The sequence below is a fragment of the Scyliorhinus torazame genome, chromosome 14 (genome assembly GCF_047496885.1).
Source record: "Scyliorhinus torazame isolate Kashiwa2021f chromosome 14, sScyTor2.1, whole genome shotgun sequence".
Taxonomy (NCBI): domain Eukaryota; kingdom Metazoa; phylum Chordata; class Chondrichthyes; order Carcharhiniformes; family Scyliorhinidae; genus Scyliorhinus; species Scyliorhinus torazame.
Genome location: NC_092720.1, coordinates 175537355 through 175564995, shown reverse-complemented (window position 1 = coordinate 175564995; position 27641 = coordinate 175537355). Strand labels below are relative to the sequence as shown.

At 43.6% G+C, this 27641-nt stretch overlaps 8 non-coding genes across 8 annotated transcripts; all 8 read left to right on the top strand.

Annotated features, from left to right (window-relative positions):
- Positions 1–6391: 6391 nt before the first annotated feature.
- Positions 6392–6465, top strand: trnan-guu (transfer RNA asparagine (anticodon GUU)). Its single transcript has one exon. It is a non-coding gene; the product is annotated as a tRNA-Asn (tRNA).
- Positions 6466–8345: 1880 nt separating this feature from the next.
- Positions 8346–8419, top strand: trnan-guu (transfer RNA asparagine (anticodon GUU)). The gene has a single exon. It is a non-coding gene; the product is annotated as a tRNA-Asn (tRNA).
- A 1916-nt stretch (positions 8420–10335) lies between these two features.
- On the top strand, positions 10336–10409 carry trnan-guu (transfer RNA asparagine (anticodon GUU)). Its single transcript has one exon. It is a non-coding gene; the product is annotated as a tRNA-Asn (tRNA).
- Positions 10410–12314: 1905 nt separating this feature from the next.
- On the top strand, positions 12315–12388 carry trnan-guu (transfer RNA asparagine (anticodon GUU)). The gene has a single exon. It is a non-coding gene; the product is annotated as a tRNA-Asn (tRNA).
- Positions 12389–16059: 3671 nt separating this feature from the next.
- Positions 16060–16132, top strand: trnan-guu (transfer RNA asparagine (anticodon GUU)). The gene has a single exon. It is a non-coding gene; the product is annotated as a tRNA-Asn (tRNA).
- Positions 16133–18047: 1915 nt separating this feature from the next.
- Positions 18048–18121, top strand: trnan-guu (transfer RNA asparagine (anticodon GUU)). The gene has a single exon. It is a non-coding gene; the product is annotated as a tRNA-Asn (tRNA).
- A 2233-nt stretch (positions 18122–20354) lies between these two features.
- Positions 20355–20428, top strand: trnan-guu (transfer RNA asparagine (anticodon GUU)). Its single transcript has one exon. It is a non-coding gene; the product is annotated as a tRNA-Asn (tRNA).
- Positions 20429–24099: 3671 nt separating this feature from the next.
- On the top strand, positions 24100–24172 carry trnan-guu (transfer RNA asparagine (anticodon GUU)). Its single transcript has one exon. It is a non-coding gene; the product is annotated as a tRNA-Asn (tRNA).
- The last annotated feature ends 3469 nt before the right edge of the window (positions 24173–27641 follow it).

The following is a 27641-nucleotide window of genomic DNA, read 5'->3' as shown; positions in this document are numbered from 1 at the left end:
CAAATTATGATAGAAACAATCACATCTTGCCCACGTCATAATAGCAATTTTTTTAACATGCACCAATCTGGAACAAAAACACAAAAGGCTGGGCAATCTCAGCAGCTCTGACAGCATCTGTGGAGACAGAACGGAGTCTGTGTTTCAAGCCAGGGTGACTATGTGTCACAGAGCAAAGTCTACATTATCCATTATCCGTAGCCCTGTCAATAACGCGCCTCCAGCCTTCTACATTCGAGCCATTGTTGTACTTTCTGCTTCCAGATCTTCGCAATCAAACTACAATTAAACTTTATTTTCTGATGTGCAGTAAGTACAGTTTTCTCAGTTTCTAAATATCTGTTAATTTCTCGAATCATTCTAATTGAAGGAAATGGGTCTTGACTATCCCTGATCAGTCGGGCAGCGCCCTTCGTTCTCCCCGGAGTCTGTTTCTCGATGTGTTTCCCACCATTCACAAAGCTGGTGCTTGATTTTCGTGTGTCGCTTCTTTACCGTTTTCGCCACTGCCAGTGGCTCTATTTCCCAACGTTCTGCCCACTCCTCCTCATGGCATCATGACAAGATGTCAGGAAATTCATTCATATGGAGAGACTATCGAGACCAAGGTTACTCTCCGCGTATACAGAAGGCTCAGTGGGTATTTGGCCGAAGAAGCTGATGTAGCACATTGAGTGACACTGTTTTCACTTTCAAAAAGACAAGAACCGGAGTAGTATGCTTGGTGATAATAGATAAAATATAAAACCGGGAGCTGAAGAGATTCTTCTCTTCACAACCGTTTGAATTCTGGAGCATCAAACAGGAGCAGAAGCATGCACTCAGCTGTGAACCCGTTTTAAAGAGTCCCTGACACAGAGAGTTCCTCATCCGTTCATTTGGGAAAAACACACCAACTTATCGCTGCCGTTACTCGGATTTGAACCGAGGCTGCTGGGGCCGCAACGCAGAGTACGAACCACTATATGATCACGGCGCCGCAAGTTACCGTCGAAGGCAACCTGCAACTGTCGACGTACTTGGTCATCAATTGTTTGGAATCTATCATGTCCCACACTTTATGACTCTCTAATTACAACTTTAGTAGATACATAGTTTGGATCCCTTAACCTTGGTTCCATAATAATGTTCCTGCAACAAGGATATATACACTTTAACCCAGGATCATAAAAATAACAATGCAGCACCTATAATATATAATAAATAACAATTTCGATATTCATCCCAACAGATGGTATTTGGAGGTTCTCCCGGTGTCTGCATCGGTATTCTCCGCATGCTCCAAGTCCCTCCCACCGTCCAAAAATATGAGGGTTCGCTGGCTTGACGATGCTAAAGTGTGCCAGATTGTCCATAGAGTAGCAGTTTCGCTGGATTGGCCATGATGGAAGTGCAAGTGACGGATATTCTACGGAGGAGCTTGGTCACGTCGACCCAGGCTGATTTAAAAAAAAAACATTTCATCCTGCATCCCTTTCCTCTCATTCCTGAACATTTTCAGTGCAAACAATCTCTCTCTCAATTTCTACGATTGAACTTCTCCGTCCGCATACCAGTTGCACTTTGCAGCGTCTCTCATTCGCTGTCTCACACTCTATAACCCAAAGAGAAAAATCTAAGGTCCTTTCATCCCACTGTTGCTCTTGTGTGAATGTCTCTCTGTGGTATTCAAATTAATATTGATTTACTCTTTGTATATGAACTGACTGTTTAAAACCAGAAAGACAGCATTTGGTGAGTTTAATATTGGAACTGGAGGAAAGAAATCAAATCAATGTGGCATGAAATATAAAAAGCACCAAGTTGGATAATTCGATGCCACAGAGGGACAAAGTATAAGAAACACTTTATCCAGGTGTGGGATAACCGTCTCTTGGTGGGATAACCGCTTCTGGGTGGGATCAAACCACCAACTTTTCGGTTAACAGCCGAACGCGCGAACCGATTGCGCCATAGAGACCACAAATGCTTGCTTTGCTCGAATAAAAAAGCTAAATTATGATGGAAACAGTCTCATCTTGTCCACATTGAAATAAAAAATTCTTGCTGATGCACCAATCTGGAACAAAAACAAAAAAGGCTGGACAATCTCAGCAGGTCCGACAGCATCTGTTGTGAGAGAACATAGAACATAGAACAGTACAGCACAGAACAGGCCCTTCGGCCCTCGATGTTGTGCCGAGGTTTGTCCGAAACCAAGATCAAGCTATCCTCCTCCCTGTCATTCAAGAGCGTAAATGAAAAAGCCCCGGGAAAATTGACGTACAGAGAGATCTGGGTGTTCAGGTCCATTGTACCCTGAAGGTGGCTGCACAGGTCGATAGAGTGGTTCAGAAGGCATACGGCATGCTGTCCTTCATCGGAAGGGGAAATGAGTACAAGAGTTGGCAGGTCATGTTACAGTTGTATAAGACTTTGGTTCGGCCACATTTGGAATACTGCATACAGTTCTGGTCGCCACATTACCAAAAGGATGTGGATGCTTTGGCGAGGGTGCAGAGGAGCTTCATCAGGATGTTGCCCGGGGAGTCTGTGTTTCAAATAAGGGTGACTGTGTCACAGAACGAAGAGTACACCATTATCCGTAGCCCTGTCAATAACGCGCCTCCAGCCTTTTTACATTCGAGCCATTGTTGTATATTCCGCATCCCGATCTTCGCAATGAAACTATAATTAAACTGTATTTTCTGATGTGCAGTAAGGACAGTTTTCATAGTTTCTAAATATCAGTTAATTTCTCGAGTCATTCTAATCAAAGGAAATGTGTCTTGACTGTCGCTGATCAGTCGGGCAGGGCCCTTCGTTCTCCACGGAATCTGTTTCTCGAAGTGTTTCCCAACATTCACAAAACTGGTGCTTGATATTCGTGTGTCGCTTCGTTTCCGTTTTCTCCATTGCCAACTGTCATTATTTCCCAAGATTCTGCCCGCTCCTCCTCATTGCATCATGACCAGGTGTCAGGAAATTCATTTATAGGGAGGGACTATCAAGATCCGGATTATTCTCCGCGTATACAGAAGGTTCAGAGGGTATTGCTGGAGGCACTTGAACATTTTGGGTGAATGGCCGAAGATGATGCAGCAAATTGAGAGAGAGTGTTGCACATCCAAAAAGAAAAGAACCAGAGGATTATGATTGATGAGACTAGTCAAAATGTAAAACTGGAGCTGAGGAGATTCTCGTATTTAAAACAGTTTGAATTCGAGAGCATCAAACAGGAGCAGAAAGATGCACTCAGTTGTGAACCCGCTTTAAAGAGGCCTTTCACAGAGAATTCCTCATCCGTTCATTTGGGAAAACACATCAACGTATCGCTGCCGATATTCGGATTGGAACCGAGGTTGCTGCGGCCACAACGCAGAGTACTAACGACTATACGACGACCGCGCAGCACGTTACCGCCGAAGCAACGTGTAACTGTCGATGTACTTCGTCATCAACTGTTTGGAATCTATTATGGCCCACACTTATGACTCTCCAATTACAACTTTAGTACATACACGGTTTGGACGCCTTAACCTTAGTTCCATAATAATGTCCCTGCAACAAGATAAATATACACTTTAACCCAGGCTCATAAAAATAATAATGCAAATGCTATAATATACAATACATAACAATTTCGATATTCATCCCAAACATATAGTATTTGGACGTTCTCCCGGTGTCTGCATCGGTTTTCTCCGCCGCTCGAGGCCATTCACCCAAAATGTTCAAGTGTCTCAAGTAAAGACCCACGGAACCTTCTGTATACGCGGAGAATATTCTTGGTCTGGATAGTCCCTCAATATAAATTAATTTCCTGACATCTGGTCATGATTGCAATGAGGAGGAGCGGGCAGAATGTTGGGAGATAATGCCAGTTCGCAATGGAGAAAACGGAAAAGAAGCGACACACGAAAATCAAGCACTAGTTTTGAGAATGTTGGGAAAAACTTCGAGAAGAGACACCGGGGAGAACGAAGGGCGCTGCGCGACTGATCATCGACAGGCACTTCACATTTCCTTTGGTTAGAATGATTCGAGAAATCAACTGATATTAAGAAACTAAGAAAACTCTCCTTACTGTACATCAGAAAATACAGTTTAATTATAGTTTCATTGCGAATATCTGGAAGCAGAAAGTACAACAATGGCTCGAATGTAGAAGGCCGGAGGCGCGTTATTGACAGGGCTACGGATAATGGTGTAGTCTATGTTCTGTGACACATAATCACCCTGGCTTGAAACACAGACTCTGTTCTCTCGCCACAGATGCTGTCAGACCTGCTGAGATTGCCCAGCATTTTGTGTTTTTGTTCCAGATTGGTGCATCAGCAAGAATGAGCTGTTACGATGTGGACAAGATGAGACTGTGTCCATCATACATTGGCTTGCTTATTCGAGCAAAAGTGGCGTTTGTCGTCTCTGTGGCGCAATCGATGAGCGCGTTCGGCTGTTAAATGCAACGTTGGTGGTTCGATCCCACCCAGAAACGAAGTGTTATCCCACCCCCGGTTGAAGCGTATTTTACTTTGTCGCTCTGTGGGATCGAATCAACGCCTTAGTGATTTTTATATTTCATGCCACGTTGATTTGATTTATTTTCTCCGGTTCCAATATTAAGCACGCCAAATGCTGTCTTTATGATTTCAAACAGTCAGTTCGCATCCAAAGGTTTAATCAATATGAATTTGAACCACCATGGAGAGACATTCACCTAACAGCAACAGTGGAACGAAAGGGGCCTAGATTTTTCTCTTTAGATCAAAGAGTGTGAGACGGCGAATGAGAGGTGCTCCAACGCGCAACTGGTATTTGGGTGGAGAAAGTCAATCGTGGAAATAGAGAGAGAGTTTGTTTGCACTTGCAATATTCAAGAATGAGAGCAAAGGAATGCTGGGAGAAATGGTTTCAAAAAATCAGCAAGAGACAAAGAGACCAATTTCCTCCGTAGAATACCCGTAATCCCGCAAATTGATCAGGGCCAATCCAGCGAAACTGTTAACCCATGGACAATCTGGCTCATTTTAGCATGGCCAATACACCGAACGTTCACATCTTTGCACTGCGGGAGGGACCTCGAGCAGGTAGAGAAAAACGATGCAGACACCGGGAGAACGTCCAAATACCATAAGTTTGGGATGAATATCGGAATTGGTATGTATTATATATTATAGCCATTGCATTGTTATTTTTATGAGCCCGGTTAATTATCCTTGTTGCAGGAACATTATTATGGAACCAAAGTTAAGGCATCCAAACTTGTGTATCTACTAAAGTTGTTTTTAGGGAGTCATAAACTGTGCGTCATGATAGATTCCAAACAGTTGATGACCAAGTACATCGACAGTTACAGACATGCTTCGCCGGTGACGTGTGGCGCCGTGATCGTCTCGTGGTTAGTGCTCTGCGTTGTGGCCGCAGCAATTTCGATTCAGAGTCACGACAGCGATAATTTGATGAGTTTTTCGCAAATGAACTGATGAGGAATTCTCTGAGGAAAGGAATCTTTAAAACGGGCTAACATCTGAGTGCATGTTTCTGCTCCTGTTTGATGCTCCAGAATTCAAACGCTTGTGAATACGAGAATCTCTTCAGCTCCCAGTTTTTTATTTTAACTATTATCAGCAAGCATACTCCTCAGGTTCTTGTCTGGTTGGAAGTGAAAACAGTCTCTCTCAATTTGCTGCATCAGCTTCTTTGGCCATTCACCCAAAATGTTCAAGTGTCTCAAGTAAAGACCCACGTAACCTTCTGTATACGCGGAGAATATTCTTGGTCTAGATGGTCCCTCCAACTCCATGAATTTCCTGACATCTGTCATGATGCAATGAGGAGGAGCGGGCAGGATTTTGGGAGATAATGCCAGCTGGCAATGGAGAAAATGGAAAAGAAGCGACACACGAAAATCAAGCACTAGTTTTGTGACTGTTGGGAAACACTTCGAGAAAGAGACACCGGGGAGAACGAAGGACGCTGCCCGACTGCTCATCGACAGTGACGTCACATTTCCTTTGGTTAGAATGATTCGAGAAATCAACTGATATTTAGAAACTAAGAAAACTGTCCTTACTGCACATCAGAAAATACAGTTTAATTACAGTTTCATTGCGAATATCTGGAAGCAGAAAATACAACAATGGCTCGAATGTAGAAGGCTGGAGGGCGTTATTGACAGGGCTACAGATAACGGCGTAGTCTTTGTTCTGTGACACATAATCACCCTGGCTTGAAACACAGACTCCGTTTTCTCTCCACAGATGCTGTCAGACCTGCTGAGATTGCCCAGCATTTTGTGTTTTTGTTCCAGATCGGTGCATCAACAAGAATGAGCTGTTACGATGTGGACAAGATGAGACTGTGTCCATCTTAAATTGGCTTGTTTATTGGAGCTAACAGAGCATTTGTCGTCTCTGTGGCGCAATCGTTTCGCGCGTTCGGCTGTTAATCGAAAGGTTGGTGGTTCGATCCCACCCAGAGACGGAGTGTTATCCCACCCCGGGTGAAGCGTATTTTACCTTGTCCCTCTGTATGGTCGATTTTATATTTCATGCCACGTTGATTTGATTTCTTTTCTCCGGTTCCAATATTAAACACGCCAAATGCTGTCTTTCTGATTTTAAACAGTCAGTTCGCATCCAAATGGTTAATCAATATGAATTTGAATTTCCATAGAGAGACATTCACCCAATAGCAACAGTGGGATGAAAGGATCTTAGATTTTTCTCTTTGGATCAAAGAGGGCGAGACGGCGAATGAGAGACGCTCCAAAGTTCAACTGGTATGCGGGCGGAGATGTTGAGTCGTAGAAATAGAGAGAAAGTTGGTTTGCCCTGACAATATTCAGGAATGAGAGGAAAGTGAGACAGGATGAAATGGTTATTTTAAAATCAGCAGGGGTCTTCGTGATCAAGCTCCTCCGTAGAATGCCAGTCACCTGGCACGTTGATCTTGGCCAATCCAGCAAAACTGGTATTCTATGGACAATCTGGCACACTTTAGCATGGCCAATCAACCGAACCTTCCCATCTTTGGACTATGGGAGGGACCTCGAGCAGGCGGAGAAAACCGATGCAGAGACGGGAGAACGTCCAAATGCCATATATTTGGGATGAATGTCGAAATTGTTATGTATTATCTATTATAGCGGTTCTTTTTATCAGCGTGGGTTAAAATATATATCTCCTTGTTGCAGGAACATTACTCTGGAACCAATGTTGAGGTATCCAAACTGTGTATCTACGAAACTTGTAATGAGAGAGTCATAAAGTGTTGGCCATGATAGATTCCAAACAGTTGGTGATCAAGTACATCGGCAGTCACTGTGCACCTCGGCGGTAACGTGTGGCGTCGTGATCGTGTAGTGGTTAGTAATTTGCGCTGTGGCTGCATCAACCTCGCTTCGACTCCGAGTCACGACAGCGGTAAGTTAATGTGTATCTCGGAAATGAACGGGTGCGGAATTCTCTGTGTAAGGCCTCTTTAAAGTCGGTCACAACTGAGTGCATGTTTCGGCTCCTGAATTCAAACTGTTGTGAATACGAGAATCTCCTCAGATCACGGTTTTATATTTTAACTATTATCATCTATCATACTCCTACGGGTCTTTTAGTTTTGCAAGTGAAAACAGTCTCTCTCAATTTGTTCCATCAACTTCTTCGGCAATTCACCCAAAACCTTCAAGTGCCTCAACCAAATACCCACTGAACCTTCTTAATACGCGGAGAATAATCTTGGTCACGATAGTCCCTCCATGGAAATGAATTTCCTGACATCTGGTCATGAAGCAGTGAGGAGGAGTGGGCAGAATTCTGAGAAATAGAGCCACTTGGCAGTGGAGAAAAGGATACGAAGCAACACACGAAAATCAAGCACTAGGTTTGTGAATGTTGGGAAACACTTCGAGAAAGAGACTCCGGGGAGAACGAAGGGCGCTGCCCGACTGATCGTCGACAGTCAAGACACATTTCCTTTGGTTAGAATGAGCAATTAACTGATATTTAGAAACTAAGAAAACTGTCCTAACTGCACATCAGAAAATACAGTTTTATTATAGTTTCACTGCTAATATCTGGAAGCAGAAAATACAAAAATGGCTCGAATGTAAAATGGTGGAGGAGCGTTATTGACAGGGCTACGGATAATGGTGTAGTCTTTGTTCTGTAACACAAAGTCACCCTGTCTTGAACCACAGACTCCGTTCTGACTTCTCAGATGCTGTAAGACCTGCCGAGATTGCCCAACCTTTTGTGTTTTTGTTACAGATTTGTGCATGGACAATAAGTTGCTCTGAGGACGTGGCCAGGATGAGATTGTTTCCATCATAATTTGGCATGTTTATTCGAATGACTTGAGCAGTTGCCGTCTCTGTGGCGCAATCGGTTAGCGCGTTCGGCTGTTAACCGAAAGGTTGGTGGTTCAATCCCACCCGGAGACGAAATGATATCTCTCCTGCGGAGGAACTATTTTGTATACTTCGTCTCTCAGTGGGATCGAATCAACGCCTCAGTGCTTTTTATATTTCATGCCACGTTGATTTGATTTATTTTCTCCGGTTCCAATATTAAGCACGCCAAATGCTGGCTTTATGATTTCAAACAGTCAGTTCGCATCCAAAGGTTTAATCAATATGAATTTGAACCACCATGGAGAGACATTCACCTAACAGCAACAGTGGAACGAAAGGGGCCTAGATTTTTCTCTTTAGATCAAAGAGTGTGAGACGGCGAATGAGAGGTGCTCCAACGCGCAACTGGTATTTGGGCGGAGAAAGTCAATCGTGGAAATAGAGAGAGAGTTTGTTTGCACTTGCAATATTCAAGAATAGGGGGAAAGGAATGCTGGGAGAAATCGTTTCAAAAAATCAGCAAGAGACAAAGAGACCAAGTTCCTCCGTAGAATACCCGTAATCCCGCAAATTGATCAAGGCCAATCCAGCGAAACTGTTAATCCATGGACAATCTGGCTCATTTTAGCATGGCCAATACACCGAACGTTCACATCTTTGCACTGCGGGAGGGACCTCGAGCAGGTAGAGAAAACCGATGCAGACACCGGGAGAACGTCCAAATACCATAAGTTTGGGATGAATATCGGAATTGTTATGTATTATATATTATAGCCATTGCATTGTTATTTTTATGAGCCCGGTTAATTATCCTTGTTGCAGGAACATTATTATGGAACCAAAGTTAAGGCATCCAAACTTGTGTATCTACTAAAGTTGTTTTTAGGGAGTCATAAACTGTGCGTCATGATAGATTCCAAACAGTTGATGACCAAGTACATCGACAGTTACAGACATGCTTCGCCGGTGACGTGTGGCGCCGTGATCGTCTCGTGGTTAGTGCTCTGCGTTGTGGCCGCAGCAATTTCGATTCAGAGTCACGGCAGCGATAATTTGATGAGTTTTTCGCAAATGAACTGATGAGGAATTCTCTGAGGAAAGGACTCTTTAAAACGGGCTCACATCTGAGTGCATGCTTCTGCTCCTATTTGATGCTCCAGAATTCAAACGCTTGTGAATACGAGAATCTCTTCAGCTCCCAGTTTTTTATTTTAACTATTATCAGCAAGCATACTCCTCAGGTTCTTGTCTGGTTGGAAGTGAAAACAGTCTCTCTCAATTTGCAGCATCAGCTTCTTTGGCCATTCACCCAAAATGTTCAAGTGTCTCAAGTAAAGACCCACGGAACCTTCTGTATACGCGGAGAATATTCTTGGTCTGGATGGTCCCTCCATCTCCATGAATTTCCTGACATCTGTCATGATGCAATGAAGAGGAGCGGGCAGGATTTTGGGAGATAATGCCAGTTGGCAATGGAGAAAATGGAAAAGAAGCGACACACGAAAATCAAGCACTAGTTTTGTGAATGTTGGGATACACTTCGAGAAAGAGACACCGGGGAGAACGAAGGGCGCTGCCCGACTGCTCATCGACAGTGACGTCACATTTCTTTTGGTTAGAATGATTCGAGAAATCAACTGATATTTAGAATCTAAGAAAACTGTCCTTACTGCACATCAGAATATACAGTTTAATTATAGTTTCATTGCGAATATGTGGAAGCAGAAAATACAACAATGGCTCGAATGTAGAAGGCTGGAGGGCGTTATTGACAGGGCTACGGATAATGGCGTAGTCTTTGTTCTGTGACACATAATCAACCTGGCTTGAAACACAGACTCCGTTCCCTCTCCACAGATGCTGTCAGACCTGCTGAGATTGCCCAGCATTTTGTGTTTTTGTTCCAGATTGGTGCATCAACAAGAAGGAACTGTTACGATGTGGACAAGATGAGACTGTGTCCATCTTAAATTGGCTTGTTTATTGGAGCTAAAAGAGCATTTGTCGTCTCTGTGGCGCAATCGGTCAGCGCGTTCGGCTGTTAACTGAAAGGTTGGTGTTTCAATCCCACCCAGAGACGAAGTGTTATCCCACCCCGCGTGAACCGCATTTTACTTTGTCCCTCTGTGGGATCGAATCACCGCCTTGGTGCTTTTTATATTTCATGCCACGTTGATTTGATTTCTTTGCTCCGGTTCCAATATTAAACACGCCAAATTCTGTCTTTCTGATTTTAAACATTCAGTTCGCATCCAAAGGGTTAATGAATATGAATTTGAATTACCATAGAGAGACATTCACCAAATAGCAACAGTGGGATGAAAGGTTCTTAGATTTTTCTCTTTGGATCAAAGAGGGCGAGACGGCGAATGAGAGACGCTCCAAAGTTCAACTGGTATGCGGGCGGAGATGTTGAGTCGTAGATGTGAGAGAAAGTTGGTTTGCACTGACAATATTCAGGAATGAGAGGAAAGGGATACAGGATGAAATGGTTTTTAAAAAATCAGCCGGGGTCTTCGTGATCAAGCTCCTCCGTAGAATGCCAGTCACCTGGCACGTTGATCTTGGCCAATCCAGCGAAACTGCTAGTCTATGGACATTCTGGCACACTTTAGCATGGCCAATCCACCGAACCTTCACATCTTTGGACTATGGGAGGGACCTCGAGCAGGCGGAGAAAATCGATGCAGAGACGGGAGAAAGTCCAAATGCCATATATTTGGGCTGAATGTCGAAATTGTTATGTGTTATCTATTATAGCGGTTCTTTTTATCAGCGTGGGTTAAAATGTATATATCCTTGTTGCAGGAACATTACTCTGGAACCAATGTTGAGGTATCCAAACTGTGTATCTACGAAACTTGTCATGAGAGAGTCATAAAGTGTTGGCCATTATAGATTCCAAACAGTTGATGATCAAGTACATCGGCAGTCACTGTGCACCTCGGCGGGAACGTGTGGCGTCGTGATCGTATAGTGGTTAGTACTTTGCGCTGTGGCTGCATCAACCTCGCTTCGACTCCGAGTCACGACAGTGGTAAGTTAATGCGTATCTCGAAAATTAACGGGTGCGGAATTCTCTGTGTAAGGCCTCTTTAAAGCCCGTCACAACTGAGTGCATGTTTCTGCTCCTGTTAGAGGCCCCTGAATTCAAACTGTTGTGTCTACGAGAATCTCCTCAGATCACGGCTTTATATTTTAAGTATTTTCATCTATCATACTCCTCCGGGTCTTTTATTTTTGCAAGTGAAAACAGTCTCTCTCAATTTGTTACATCAGCTTCTTCGGCTATTCTCCCAAAACTTTCAAGTGTCTCAACCAAATACCCACTGAACCTTCTTTATACGCGGAGAATAATCTTGGTCTCGATAGTCCCTCCATGGAAATGAATTTCCTGACATCTGGTCATGAAGCAGTGAGGAGGAGTGGGCAGAATTCTGAGAAATAGAGTCACTTGGCAGTGGAGAAAAGGAAACGAAGCAACACACGAAAATCAAGCACTTTGTGAATGTTGGGAAAGACTTCGAGAAAGAGACTCCGGGGAGAACGAAGGGCGCTGCCCGACTGATCGTCGACAGTCAAGACACATTTCCTTTGGTTAGAATGAGAAATCAACTGATATTTAGAAACTAAGAAAACTGTCCTAACTGCACATCAGAAAATACAGTTTTGTTATAGTTTCACTGCGAATATCTGGAAGTAGAAAATACAAAAATGGCTCGAATGTAAAATGGTGGAGGAGCGTTATTGACAGGGCTACGGATAATGGTGTAGTCTTTGTTCTGTAACACAAAGTCACCCTGTCTTGAACCACAGACTCCGTTCTGACTTCTCAGATGCTGTAAGACCTGCCGAGATTGCCCAACCTTTTGTGTTTTTGTTCCAGATTTGTGCATGGACAATAATTTCCTCTTATGACGTGGCCAGGATGAGATTGTTTCCATCATTATGTGCCATGTTTATTCGAGTAACGAGAGCAGTTGTCGTCTCTGTGGCGCAATCGGTTAGCGCGTTCGGCTGTTAACCGAAAGGTTGGTGGTTCAATCCCACCCGGAGACGAAATGATATCCATCCCGAGGATGCTTTATTTTGTATACTTCGTCTCTCAGTGGGATCGAATCACCGCCTTGGTGCTTTTTATATTTCATGCCACGTTGATTTGATTTATTTTCTCCGGTTCCAATATTAAACACGCCAAATGCTGTCTTTATGATTTCAAACAGTCAGTTCGCATCCAAAGGTTTAATCAATATGAATTTGAACCACCATGGAGAGACATTCACCTAACAGCAACAGTGGAACGAAAGGGGCCTAGATTTTTCTCTTCAGATCAAAGAGTGTGAGACGGCGAAAGAGAGGCTCTCCAACGCGCAACTGGTATTTGGGCGGAGAAAGACAATCGTGGAAATAGAGAGAGAGTTTGTTTGCACTTGCAATATTCAAGAATGAGAGGAAAGGAATGCTGGGAGAAATGGTTTCAAAAAATCAGCAAGAGACAAAGAGACCAAGTTCCTCCGTAGAATACCCGTAATCCCGCAAATTGATCACGGCCAATCCAGCGAAACTGTTAATCCATGAACAATCTGGCTCATTTTAGCATGGCCAATACACCGAACGTTCACATCTTTGCACTGCGGGAGGGACCTCGAGCAGGTAGAGAAAACCGATGCAGACACCGGGAGAACGTCCAAATACCATAAGTTTGGGATGAATATCGGAATTGTTATGTATTATATATTATAGCCATTGCATTGTTATTTTTATGAGCCCGGTTAATTATCCTTGTTGCAGGAACATTATTATGGAACCAAAGTTAAGGCATCCAAACTTGTGTATCTACTAAAGTTGTTTTTAGGGAGTCATAAACTGTGCGTCATGATAGATTCCAAACAGTTGATGACCAAGTACATCGACAGTTACAGACGTGCTTCGCCGGTGACGTGTGGCGCCGTGATCGTCTCGTGGTTAGTGCTCTGCGTTGTGGCCGCAGCAATTTCGATTCAGAGTCACGGCAGCGATAATTTGATGAGTTTTTCGCAAATGAACTGATGAGGAATTCTCTGAGGAAAGGACTCTTTAAAACTGGCTCACATCTGAGTGCATGCTTCTGCTCCTGTTTGATGCTCCAGAATTCAAACGGTTGTGAATACGAGAATCTCTTCAGCTCCCAGTTTTTTATTTTAACTATTATCATCAAGCATACTCCTCAGGTTCTTGTCTGGTTGGAAGTGAAAACAGTCTCTCTCAATTTGCTGCATCAGCTTCTTTGGCCATTCACCCAAAACGTTCAAGTGTCTCAAGTAAAGACCCACGGAACTTTCTGTATACGCGGAGAATATTCTTGGTCTGGATGGTCCCTCCATCTCCATGAATTTCCTGACATCTGTCATGATGCAATGAAGAGGAGCGGGCAGGATTTTGGGAGATAATGCCAGTTGGCAATGGAGAAAATGGAAAAGAAGCGACACAAGAAAATCAAGCACTAGTTTTGTGAATGATGGGAAACACTTCGAGAAAGAGACACCGGGGAGAACGAAGGGCGCTGCCCGACTGCTCATCGACAGTGACGTCACATTTCCTTTGGTTAGAATGATTCGAGAAATCAACTGATATTTAGAATCTAAGAAAACTGTCCCTACTGCACATCAGAATATACAGTTTAATTATAGTTTCATTGCGAATATCTGGAAGCAGAAAATACAACAATGGCTCGAATGTAGAAGGCTGGAGGGCGTTATTGACAGGGCTATGGATAATGGCGTAGTCTTTGTTCTGTGACACATAATCAACGTGGCTTGAAACACAGACTCCGTTCTCTCTCCACAGATGCGGTCAGACCTGCTGAGATTGCCCAGCATCTTGTGTTTTTGTTCCAGATTGGTTAGGGTTAGGGTTAGGGTTAGGGTCCTTTTCTCCGATTTAAGATTTCTTTTCTCCGGTTCCAATATTAAACACGCCAAATTCTGTCTTTTTGATTTTAAACATTCAGTTCGCATCCAAAGGGTTAATGAATATGAATTTGAATTACCATAGAGAGACATTCACCCAATAGCAACAGTGGGATGAAAGGATCTTAGATTTTTCTCTTTGGATCAAAGAGGGCGAGACGGCGAATGAGAGACGCTCCAAAGTTCAACTGGTATGCGGGCGGAGATGTTGAGTCGTAGAAATAGAGAGAAAGTTCGTTTGCACTGACAATATTCAGGAATGAGAGGAAAGGGATACAGGATGTAATGGTTTTTAAAAAATCAGCAGGGGTCTTCGTGATCAAGCTCCTCCGTAGAATGCCAGTCACCTGGCACGTTGATCTTGGCCAATCCAGCGAAACTGCTAGTCTATGGACCATCTGGCACACTTTAGCATGGCCAATCCACCGAACCTTCACATCTTTGGACTGTGGGAGGGATCTCGAGCAGGCGGAGAAAATCGATGCAGAGACGGGAGAAAGTCCAAATGCCATAAATTTGGGCTGAATGTCGAAATTGTTATGTGTTATCTATTATAGCGGTTCTTTTTATCAGCGTGGGTTAAAATGTATATATCCTTGTTGCAGGAACATTACTCTGGAACCAATGTTGAGGTATCCAAACTGTGTATCTACGAAACTTGTAATGAGAGAGTCATAAAGTGTTGGCCATGATAGATTCCAAACAGTTGATGATCAAGTACATCGGCAGTCACTGTGCACCTGGGCGGTAACGTGTGGCGTCGTGATCGTATAGTGGTTAGTACTTTTCGCTGTGGCTGCAGCAACCTTCTTCGACTCCGAGTCACGACAGCGGTAAGTTAATGTGTATCTCGGAAAGGAACGGGTGTGGAATTCTCTTTGTAAGGCCTCGTTAAAGCGTGTCACAACTGAGTGCATGTTTCTGCTCCTGTTGGAGGCACCTGAATTCAAACTGTTGTGAATACGAGAATCTCCTCAGATCACGGTTTTATATTTTAACTATTTTCATCTATCATACTCCTCCGGGTCTTTTATTTTTGCAAGTGAAAACAGTCTCTCTCAATTTGTTCCATCAGCTTCTTCGGCTATTCACCCAAAACTTTCAAGTGTCTCAACCAAATACCCACTGAACCTTCTTTATACGCGGAGAATAACCTTGGTCTCGATAGTCCCTCCATGGAAATGAATTTCCTGACATCTGGTCATGAAGCAGTGAGGAGTGGGCAGAATTCTGAGAAATAGAGCCACTTAGCAGTGGAGAAAAGGATACGAAGCAACACACGAAAATCAAGCACTAGGTTTGTGAATGTTTGGAAACACTTCGAGAAAGAGACTCCGGGAAGAACGAAGGGCGCTGCCCGACTGATCGTCGACAGTCAAGACACATTTCCTTTGGTTAGAATGAGAAATCAACTGATATTTAGAAACTAAGAAAACTGTCCTAACTGCACATCAGAAAATACAGTTTTATTATAGTTTTACTGCGAATATCTGGAAGCAGAAAATACAAAAATGGCTCGAATGTAAAAGGCTGGAGGCGCGTTATTGACAGGGCTACGGATAATGGTGTAGTCTTTGTTCTGTAACACAAAGTCACCCTGTCTTGAACCACAGCCTCCGTTCTGACTTCTCAGATGCTGTAAGAACTGCCGAGATTGCCCAACCTTTTGTGTTTTTGTTCCAGATTTGTGCATGGACAATAATTTGCTCTGAGGACGTGTCCAGGATGAGATTGTTTCCATCATAATTTGGCATGTTTGTTTGAGTGACGTGAGCAGTTGCCGTCTCTGTGGCGCAATCGGTTAGCGCGTTCGGCTGTTGCCCGAAAGGTTGGTGTTCAATCCCACCGAGAGACGTAATGATATCCCTCCCGAGGATCAAATGTTTTGTCTACTTCGTCCCTCTGTGGGATCGAATCACCGCCTTGGTGCTTTTTATATTTCATGCCACGTTGATTTGATTTATTTTCTCCGGTTCCAATATTAAACACGCCAAATGCTGTCTTTATGATTTCAAACAGTCAGTTCGCATCCAAAGGTTTATCAATATGGATTTGAACCACCATGGAGAGACATTCACCTAACAGCAACAGTGGAACGAAAGGGGCCTAGATTTTTCTCTTTAGATCAAAGAGTGTGAGACGGTGAATGAGAGGCACTGCAACGCGCAACTGGTATTTGGGCGGAGAAAGACAATCGTGGAAATAGAGAGAGAGTTTGTTTGCACTTGCAATATTCAAGAATGAGAGGAAAGGAATGCTGGGAGAAATCGTTTCAAAAAATCAGCAAGAGACAAAGAGACCAAGTTCCTCCGTAGAATACCCGTAATCCCGCAAATTGATCACGGCCAATCCAGCGAAACTGTTAATCCATGAACAATCTGGCTCATTTTAGCATGGCCAATACACCGAACGTTCACATCTTTGCACTGCGGGAGGGACCTCGAGCAGGTAGAGAAAACCGATGCAGACACCGGGAGAACGTCCAAATACCATAAGTTTGGGATGAATATCGGAATTGTTATGTATTATATATTATAGCCATTGCATTGTTATTTTTATGAGCCCGGTTAATTATCCTTGTTGCAGGAACATTATTATGGAACCAAAGTTAAGGCATCCAAACTTGTGTATCTACTAAAGTTGTTTTTAGGGAGTCATAAACTGTGCGTCATGATAGATTCCAAACAGTTGATGACCAAGTACATCGACAGTTACAGATATGCTTCGCCGGTGACGTGTGGCGCCGTGATCGTCTCGTGGTTAGTGCTCTGCGTTGTGGCCGCAGCAATTTCGATTCAGAGTCACGGCAGCGATAATTTGATGAGGTTTTCGCAAATGAACTGATGAGGAATTCTCTGAGGAAAGGACTCTTTAAAACGGGCTCACATCTGAGTGCATGCTTCTGCTCCTGTTTGATGCTCCAGAATTCAAACGCTTGTGAATACGAGAATCTCTTCAGCTCCCACTTTTTTATTTTAACTATTATCATCAAGCATACTCCTCAGGTTCTTGTCTGGTTGGAAGTGAAAACAGTCTCTCTCAATTTGCTGCATCAGCTTCTTTGGCCATTCACCCAAAACGTTCAAGTGTCTCAAGTAAAGACCCACGGAACTTTCTGTATACGCGGAGAATATTCTTGGTCTGGATGGTCCCTCCATCTCCATGAATTTCCTGACATCTGTCATGATGCAATGAAGAGGAGCGGGCAGGATTTTGGGAGATAATGCCAGTTGGCAATGGAGAAAATGGAAAAGAAGCGACACACGAAAATCAAGCACTAGTTTTGTGAATGTTGGGGAAAACTTCGAGAAAGAGACACCGGGGAGAACGAAGGGCGCTGCCCGACTGCTCATCGACAGTGACGTCACATTTCCTTTGGTTCGAATGATTCGAGAAATCAACTGATATTTAGAATCTAAGAAAACTGTCCTTACTGCATATCAGAAAATACAGTTTAATTATAGTTTCATTGCGAATATCTGGAAGCAGAAAATACAACAATGGCTCGAATGTAGAAGGCAGGAGGGCGTTTTTGGCAGGGCTGCGGATAATGGCGTAGTCTTTGTTCTGTGACACATAATCACCCTGGCTTGAAACACAGACTCCATTCTCTCTCCACAGATGCTGTCAGACCCGCTGAGATTGCTCAGCAATTTGTGTTTTTGTTCCAGATTGGTGCATCAACAAGAAGGAACTGTTACGATGTGGACAAGATGAGACTGTGTCCATCTTAAACTGGCTTGTTTATTTAAGCTAAAAGAGCATTTGTCGTCTCTGGGGCGCAATCGGTCAGCGCGTTCGGCTGTTAACTGAAAGGTTGGTGGTTCGATTCCACCCAGAGACGAAGTGTTATCCCACCCCGCGTGAACCGCATTTTACTTTGTCCCTCTGTGCGATCGAATCACCGCCTTGGTGCTTTTAATATTTCATGCCAGGTTGATTTGATTTCTTTTCTCCAGTTCCAATATTAAACACGCCAAATTCTGTCTTTCTGATTTTAAACATTCAGTTCGCATCCAAAGGGTTAATGAATATGAATTTGAATTACCATGGAGAGACATTCACCCAATAGCAACAGTGGGATGAAAGGATCTTAGATTTTTCTCTTTGGATCAAAGAGGGCGAGACGGCGAATGAGAGACGCTCCAAAGTTCAACTGGTATGCGGGCGGAGATGTTGAGTCGTAGAAATAGAGAGAAAGTTGGTTTGCACTGACAATATTCAGGAATGAGAGGAAAGGGATACAGAATGGGGCAGCGCGGTCGCACAAGTGATTAGCACTGTGGCTTCACAGCGCCAGGGTCCCAGGTTCGATTCCCCGCTGGGTCACTGTCTGTGCGGAGTTTGCACGTTCTCCCCGTGTCCGCGTGGGTTTCCTCCGGGTGCTCCGGTTTCCTCCCACAGTCCAAAGACGTGCAGGTTAGGTGGATTGGCCATGCTAAATTACCCGTAGTGTCCATAAGGGTTGGGAGGGGTTATTGGGTTGCGGGGATAAGGTGGAAGTGAGGGATTAATGTGGGTCGGTGCAGACTCGATGGGCCGAATGGCCTCCTTCTGCACTGTATGTTCTATGTAATAAAATGGTTTTTAAAAAATCAGCAGGGGTCTTCGTGATCAAGCTCCTCCGTAGAATGCCAGTCACCTGGCACGTTGATCTTGGCCAATCCAGCGAAACTGCTAGTCTATGGACAATCTGGCACACTTTAGCATGGCCAATCCACCGAACCTTCACATCTTTGGACTATGGGAGGGACCTCGAGCAGGCGGAGAAAATCGATGCAGAGACGGGAGAAAGTCCAAATGCCATATATTTGGGCTGAATGTCGAAATTGTTATGTGTTATCTATTATAGCGGTTCTTTTTATCAGCGTGGGTTAAAATGTATATACCCTTGTTGCAGGAACATTACTCTGGAACCAAAGTTGAGGTATCCAAACTGTGTATCTACGAAACTTGTAATGAGAGAGTCATAAAGTGTTGGCCATGATAGATTCCAAACAGTTGATGATCAAGTACATCGGCAGTCACTGTGCACCTCGGCGGGAACGTGTGGCGTCGTGATCGTATAGTGGTTAGTACTTTGAGCTGTGGCTGCATCAACCTCACTTCGACTCCGAGTCACGACAGCGGTAAGTTAATGTGTATCTCGAAAATTAACGGGTGCGGAATTCTCTGTGTAAGGCCTCTTTAAAGCGGGTCACAACTGAGTGCATGTTTCTGCTCCTGTGAGAGGCACCTGAATTCAAACTGTTGTGAATACGAGAATCTCCTCAGATCACGGCTTTATATTTTAAGTATTTTCATCTATCATACTCCTCCGGGTCTTTTATTTTTGCAAGTGAAAACAGTCTCTCTCAATTTGTTACATCAGCTTCTTCGGCTATTCTCCCAAAACTTTCAAGTGTCTCAACCAAATACCCACTGAACCTTCTTTATACGCGGAGAATAATCTTGGTCTCGATAGTCCCTCCATGGAAATGAATTTCCTGACATCTGGTCATGAAGCAGTGAGGAGGAGTGGGCAGAATTCTGAGAAATAGAGTCACTTGGCAGTGGAGAAAAGGAAACGAAGCAACACACGAAAATCAAGCACTTTGTGAATGTTGGGAAAGACTTCGAGAAAGAGACTCCGGGGAGAACGAAGGGCGCTGCCCGACTGATCGTCGACAGTCAAGACACATTTCCTTTGGTTAGAATGAGAAATCAACTGATATTTAGAAACTAAGAAAACTGTCCTAACTGCACATCAGAAAATACAGTTTTGTTATAGTTTCACTGCGAATATCTGGAAGTAGAAAATACAAAAATGGCTCGAATGTAAAATGGTGGAGGAGCGTTATTGACAGGGCTACGGATAATGGTGTAGTCTTTGTTCTGTAACACAAAGTCACCCTGTCTTGAACCACAGACTCCGTTCTGACTTCTCAGATGCTGTAAGACCTGCCGAGATTGCCCAACCTTTTGTGTTTTTGTTCCAGATTTGTGCATGGACAATAATTTGCTCTTATGACGTGGCCAGGATGAGATTGTTTCCATCATTATGTGGCATGTTTATTCGAGCAACGAGAGCAGTTGTCGTCTCTGTGGCGCAATCGGTTAGCGCGTTCGGCTGTTAACCGAAAGGTTGGTGGTTCAATCCCACCCGGAGACGAAATGATATCCGTCCCGAGGATGCTTTATTTTGTATACTTCGTCTCTCAGTGGGATCGAATCACCGCCTTGGTGCTTTTTATATTTCATGCCACGTTGATTTGATTTATTTTCTCCGGTTCCAATATTAAACACGCCAAATGCTGTCTTTATGATTTCAAACAGTCAGTTCGCATCCAAAGGTTTAATCAATATGAATTTGAACCACCATGGAGAGACATTCACCTAACAGCAACAGTGGAACGAAAGGGGCCTAGATTTTTCTCTTCAGATCAAAGAGTGTGAGACGGCGAAAGAGAGGCTCTCCAACGCGCAACTGGTATTTGGGCGGAGAAAGACAATCGTGGAAATAGAGAGAGAGTTTGTTTGCACTTGCAATATTCAAGAATGAGAGGAAAGGAATGCTGGGAGAAATGGTTTCAAAAAATCAGCAAGAGACAAAGAGACCAAGTTCCTCCGTAGAATACCCGTAATCCCGCAAATTGATCACGGCCAATCCAGCGAAACTGTTAACCCATGGACAATCTGGCTCATTTTAGCATGGCCAATACACCGAACGTTCACATCTTTGCACTGCGGGAGGGACCTCGAGCAGGTAGAGAAAACCGATGCAGACACCGGGAGAACGTCCAAATACCATAAGTTTGGGATGAATATCGGAATTGTTATGTATTATATATTATAGCCATTGCATTGTTATTTTTATGAGCCCGGTTAATTATCCTTGTTGCAGGAACATTATTATGGAACCAAAGTTAAGGCATCCAAACTTGTGTATCTACTAAAGTTGTTTTTAGGGAGTCATAAACTGTGCGTCATGATAGATTCCAAACAGTTGATGACCAAGTACATCGACAGTTACAGACGTGCTTCGCCGGTGACGTGTGGCGCCGTGATCGTCTCGTGGTTAGTGCTCTGCGTTGTGGCCGCAGCAATTTCGATTCAGAGTCACGGCAGCGATAATTTGATGAGTTTTTCGCAAATGAACTGATGAGGAATTCTCTGAGGAAAGGACTCTTTAAAACTGGCTCACATCTGAGTGCATGCTTCTGCTCCTGTTTGATGCTCCAGAATTCAAACGGTTGTGAATACGAGAATCTCTTCAGCTCCCAGTTTTTTATTTTAACTATTATCATCAAGCATACTCCTCAGGTTCTTGTCTGGTTGGAAGTGAAAACAGTCTCTCTCAATTTGCTGCATCAGCTTCTTTGGCCATTCACCCAAAACGTTCAAGTGTCTCAAGTAAAGACCCACGGAACTTTCTGTATACGCGGAGAATATTCTTGGTCTGGATGGTCCCTCCATCTCCATGAATTTCCTGACATCTGTCATGATGCAATGAAGAGGAGCGGGCAGGATTTTGGGAGATAATGCCAGTTGGCAATGGAGAAAATGGAAAAGAAGCGACACAAGAAAATCAAGCACTAGTTTTGTGAATGATGGGAAACACTTCGAGAAAGAGACACCGGGGAGAACGAAGGGCGCTGCCCGACTGCTCATCGACAGTGACGTCACATTTCCTTTGGTTAGAATGATTCGAGAAATCAACTGATATTTAGAATCTAAGAAAACTGTCCTTACTGCACATCAGAATATACAGTTTAATTATAGTTTCATTGCGAATATCTGGAAGCAGAAAATACAACAATGGCTCGAATGTAGAAGGCTGGAGGGCGTTATTGACAGGGCTATGGATAATGGCGTAGTCTTTGTTCTGTGACACATAATCAACGTGGCTTGAAACACAGACTCCGTTCTCTCTCCACAGATGCGGTCAGACCTGCTGAGATTGCCCAGCATCTTGTGTTTTTGTTCCAGATTGGTTAGGGTTAGGGTTAGGGTTAGGGTCCTTTTCTCCGATTTAAGATTTCTTTTCTCCGGTTCCAATATTAAACACGCCAAATTCTGTCTTTTTGATTTTAAACATTCAGTTCGCATCCAAAGGGTTAATGAATATGAATTTGAATTACCATAGAGAGACATTCACCCAATAGCAACAGTGGGATGAAAGGATCTTAGATTTTTCTCTTTGGATCAAAGAGGGCGAGACGGCGAGTGAGAGACGCTCCAAAGTTCAACTGGTATGCGGGCGGAGATGTTGAGTCGTAGAAATAGAGAGAAAGTTCGTTTGCACTGACAATATTCAGGAATGAGAGGAAAGGGATACAGGATGTAATGGTTTTTTAAAAATCAGCAGGGGTCTTCGTGATCAAGCTCCTCCGTAGAATGCCAGTCACCTGGCACGTTGATCTTGGCCAATCCAGCGAAACTGCTAGTCTATGGACCATCTGGCACACTTTAGCATGGCCAATCCACCGAACCTTCACATCTTTGGACTGTGGGAGGGATCTCGAGCAGGCGGAGAAAATCGATGCAGAGAAGGGAGAAAGTCCAAATGCCATAAATTTGGGCTGAATGTCGAAATTGTTATGTGTTATCTATTATAGCGGTTCTTTTTATCAGCGTGGGTTAAAATGTATATATCCTTGTTGCAGGAACATTACTCTGGAACCAATGTTGAGGTATCCAAACTGTGTATCTACGAAACTTGTAATGAGAGAGTCATAAAGTGTTGGCCATGATAGATTCCAAACAGTTGATGATCAAGTACATCGGCAGTCACTGTGCACCTCGGCGGTAACGTGTGGCGTCGTGATCGTATAGTGGTTAGTACTTTTCGCTGTGGCTGCAGCAACCTTCTTCGACTCCGAGTCACGACAGCGGTAAGTTAATGTGTATCTCGGAAAGGAACGGGTGTGGAATTCTCTTTGTAAGGCCTCGTTAAAGCGTGTCACAACTGAGTGCATGTTTCTGCTCCTGTTGGAGGCACCTGAATTCAAACTGTTGTGAATACGAGAATCTCCTCAGATCACGGTTTTATATTTTAACTATTTTCATCTATCATACTCCTCCGGGTCTTTTATTTTTGCAAGTGAAAACAGTCTCTCTCAATTTGTTCCATCAGCTTCTTCGGCTATTCACCCAAAACTTTCAAGTGTCTCAACCAAATACCCACTGAACCTTCTTTATACGCGGAGAATAACCTTGGTCTCGATAGTCCCTCCATGGAAATGAATTTCCTGACATCTGGTCATGAAGCAGTGAGGAGTGGGCAGAATTCTGAGAAATAGAGCCACTTAGCAGTGGAGAAAAGGATACGAAGCAACACACGAAAATCAAGCACTAGGTTTGTGAATGTTTGGAAACACTTCGAGAAAGAGACTCCGGGAAGAACGAAGGGCGCTGCCCGACTGATCGTCGACAGTCAAGACACATTTCCTTTGGTTAGAATGAGAAATCAACTGATATTTAGAAACTAAGAAAACTGTCCTAACTGCACATCAGAAAATACAGTTTTATTATAGTTTTACTGCGAATATCTGGAAGCAGAAAATACAAAAATGGCTCGAATGTAAAAGGCTGGAGGCGCGTTATTGACAGGGCTACGGATAATGGTGTAGTCTTTGTTCTGTAACACAAAGTCACCCTGTCTTGAACCACAGCCTCCGTTCTGACTTCTCAGATGCTGTAAGAACTGCCGAGATTGCCCAACCTTTTGTGTTTTTGTTCCAGATTTGTGCATGGACAATAATTTGCTCTGAGGACGTGTCCAGTATGAGATTGTTTCCATCATAATTTGGCATGTTTGTTTGAGTGACGTGAGCAGTTGCCGTCTCTGTGGCGCAATCGGTTAGCGCGTTCGGCTGTTGCCCGAAAGGTTGGTGTTCAATCCCACCGAGAGACGTAATGATATCCCTCCCGAGGATCAAATGTTTTGTCTACTTCGTCCCTCTGTGGGATCGAATCACCGCCTTGGTGCTTTTTATATTTCATGCCACGTTGATTTGATTTATTTTCTCCGGTTCCAATATTAAACACGCCAAATGCTGTCTTTATGATTTCAAACAGTCAGTTCGCATCCAAAGGTTTATCAATATGGATTTGAACCACCATGGAGAGACATTCACCTAACAGCAACAGTGGAACGAAAGGGGCCTAGATTTTTCTCTTTAGATCAAAGAGTGTGAGACGGTGAATGAGAGGCACTGCAACGCGCAACTGGTATTTGGGCGGAGAAAGACAATCGTGGAAATAGAGAGAGAGTTTGTTTGCACTTGCAATATTCAAGAATGAGAGGAAAGGAATGCTGGGAGAAATCGTTTCAAAAAATCAGCAAGAGACAAAGAGACCAAGTTCCTACATAGAATACCCGTAATCCCGCAAATTGATCCCGGCAATCCAGCGAAACTGTTAATCCATGGACAATCTGGCTCATTTTAGCATGGCCAATACACCGAACGTTCACATCTTTGCACTGCGGGTGGGACCTCGAGCAGGGGAAGAAAACCGATGCAGACACCGGGAGAACGTCCAAATACCATAAGTTTGGGATGAATATCGGAATTGTTATGTATTATATATTACAGCCATTGCATTGTTATTTTTATGAGCCCGGTTAATTATCCTTGTTGCAGGAACATTATTATGGAACCAAAGTTAAGGCATCCAAACTTGTGTATCTACTAAAGTTGTTTTTAGGGAGTCATAAACTGTGCGTCATGATAGATTCCAAACAGTTGATGACCAAGTACATCGACAGTTACAGACATGCTTCGCCGGTGACGTGTGGCGCCGTGATCGTCTCGTGGTTAGTGCTATCCGTTGTGGCCGCAGCAATTTCGATTCAGAGTCACGGCAGCGATAATTTGATGAGTTTTTCGAAAATGAACTGATGAGGAATTCTCTGAGGAAAGGACTCTTTAAAACGGGCTCACATCTGAGTGCATGCTTCTGCTCCTGTTTGATGCTCCAGAATTCAAACGCTTGTGAATACGAGAATCTCTTCAGCTCCCAGTTTTTTATTTTAACTATTATCAGCAAGCATACTCCTCAGGTTCTTGTCTGGTTGGAAGTGAAAACAGTCTCTCTCAATTTGCTGCAACAGCTTCTTTGGCCATTCACCCAAAATGTTCAAGTGTCTCAAGTAAAGACCCACGGAACCTTCTGTATACTCGGAGAATATTCTTGGTCTGGATGGTCCCTCCATCTCCATGAATTTCCTGACATCTGTCATGATGCAATGAAGAGGAGCGGGCAGGATTTTGGGAGATAATGCCAGTTGGCAATGGAGAAAATGGAAAAGAAGCGACACACGAAAATCCAGCACTAGTTTTGTGAATGATGGGAAACACTTCAAGAAAGAGACACCGGGGAGAACGAAGGGCGCTGCCCGACTGCTCATCGACAGTGACGTCACATTTCCTTTGGTTCGAATGATTCGAGAAATCAACTGATATTTAGAATCTAAGAAAACTGTCCTTGCTGCACATCAGAATATACAGTTTAATTATAGTTTCATTGCGAATATCTGGAAGCAGAAAATACAACAATGGCTCGAATGTAGAAGGCTGGAGGGCGTTATTGACAGGGCTATGGATAATGGCGTAGTCTTTGTTCTGTGACACATAATCAACGTGGCTTGAAACACAGACTCCGTTCTCTCTCCACAGACGCTGTCAGACCTGCTGAGATTGCCCAGCATCTTGTGTTTTTGTTCCAGATTGGTTAGGGTTAGGGTTAGGGTTCTTTTCTCCGATTTAAGATTTATTTTCTCCGGTTCCAATATTAAACACGCCAAATTCTGTCTTTCTGATTTTAAACATTCAGTTCGCATCCAAAGGGTTAATGAATATGAATTTGAATTACCATAGAGAGACATTCACCCAATAGCAACAGTGGGATGAAAGGATCTTAGATTTTTCTCTTTGGATCAAAGAGGGCGAGACGGCGAATGAGAGACGCTCCAAAGTTCAACTGGTATGCGGGCGGAGATGTTGAGTCGTAGAAATAGAGAGAAAGTTCGTTTGCACTGACAATATTCAGGAATGAGAGGAAAGGGATACAGGATGAAATGGTTTTTAAAAAATCAGCAGGGGTCTTCGTGATCAAGCTCCTCCGTACAATGCCAGTCACCTGGCACGTTGATCTTGGCCAATCCAGCGAAACTGCTAGTCTATGGACAATCTGGCACACTTTAGCATGGCCAATCCACCGAACCTTCACATCTTTGGACTATGGGAGGGACCTCGAGCAGGCGGAGAAAATCGATGCAGAGACGGGAGAAAGTCCAAATGCCATATATTTGGGCTGAATGTCGAAATTGTTATGTGTTATCTATTATAGCGGTTCTTTTTATCAGCGTGGGTTAAAATGTATATACCCTTGTTGCAGGAACATTACTCTGGAACCAATGTTGAGGTATCCAAACTGTGTATCTACGAAACTTGTCATGAGAGAGTCATAAAGTGTTGGCCATGATAGATTCCAAACAGTTGATGATCAAGTACATCGGCAGTCACTGTGCATCTCGGCGGGAACGTGTGGCGTCGTGATCGTATAGTGGTTAGTACTTTGCGCTGTGGCTGCATCAACCTCGCTTCGACTCCGAGTCACGACAGCGGTAAGTTAATGTGTATCTCGAAAATTAACGGGTGCGGAATTCTCTGTGTAAGGCCTCTTTAAAGCGGGTCACAACTGAGTGCATGTTTCTGCTCCTGTGAGAGGCACCTGAATTCAAACTGTTGTGAATACGAGAATCTCCTCAGATCACTGTTTTATATTTTAACTATTTTCATCCATCATACTCCTCCGGGTCTTTTATTTTTGCAAGTGAAAACAGTCTCTCTCAATTTGATACATCAGCTTCTTCGGCTATTCTCCCAAAACTTTCAAGTGTCTCAACCAAATACCCTCTGAACCTTCTTTATATGCGGAGAATAATCTTGGTCTCGATAGTCCCTCCATGGAAATGAATTTCCTGACATCTGGTCATGAAGCAGTGAGGAGTGAGCAGAATTTTGAGAAATAGAGCCACTTGGCAGTGGAGAAAAGGATACGAAGCAACACACAAAAATCAAGCACTAGGTTTGTGAATGTTGGGAAACACTTCGAGAAAGAGACTCCGGGGAGAACGAAGGGCTCTTCCCGACTGACCGTCGACAGTCAAGACACATTTCCTTTGGTTAGAATGAGAAATCAACTGATATTTAGAAACTAAGAAAACTGTCCTAACTGCACATCAGAAAATACAGTTTTATTATAGTTTCACTGCGAATATCTGGAAGCAGAAAATACAAAAATGGCTCGAATGTAAAATGGTGGAGGAGCGTTATTGACAGGGCTACGGATAATGGTGTAGTCTTTGTTCTGTAACA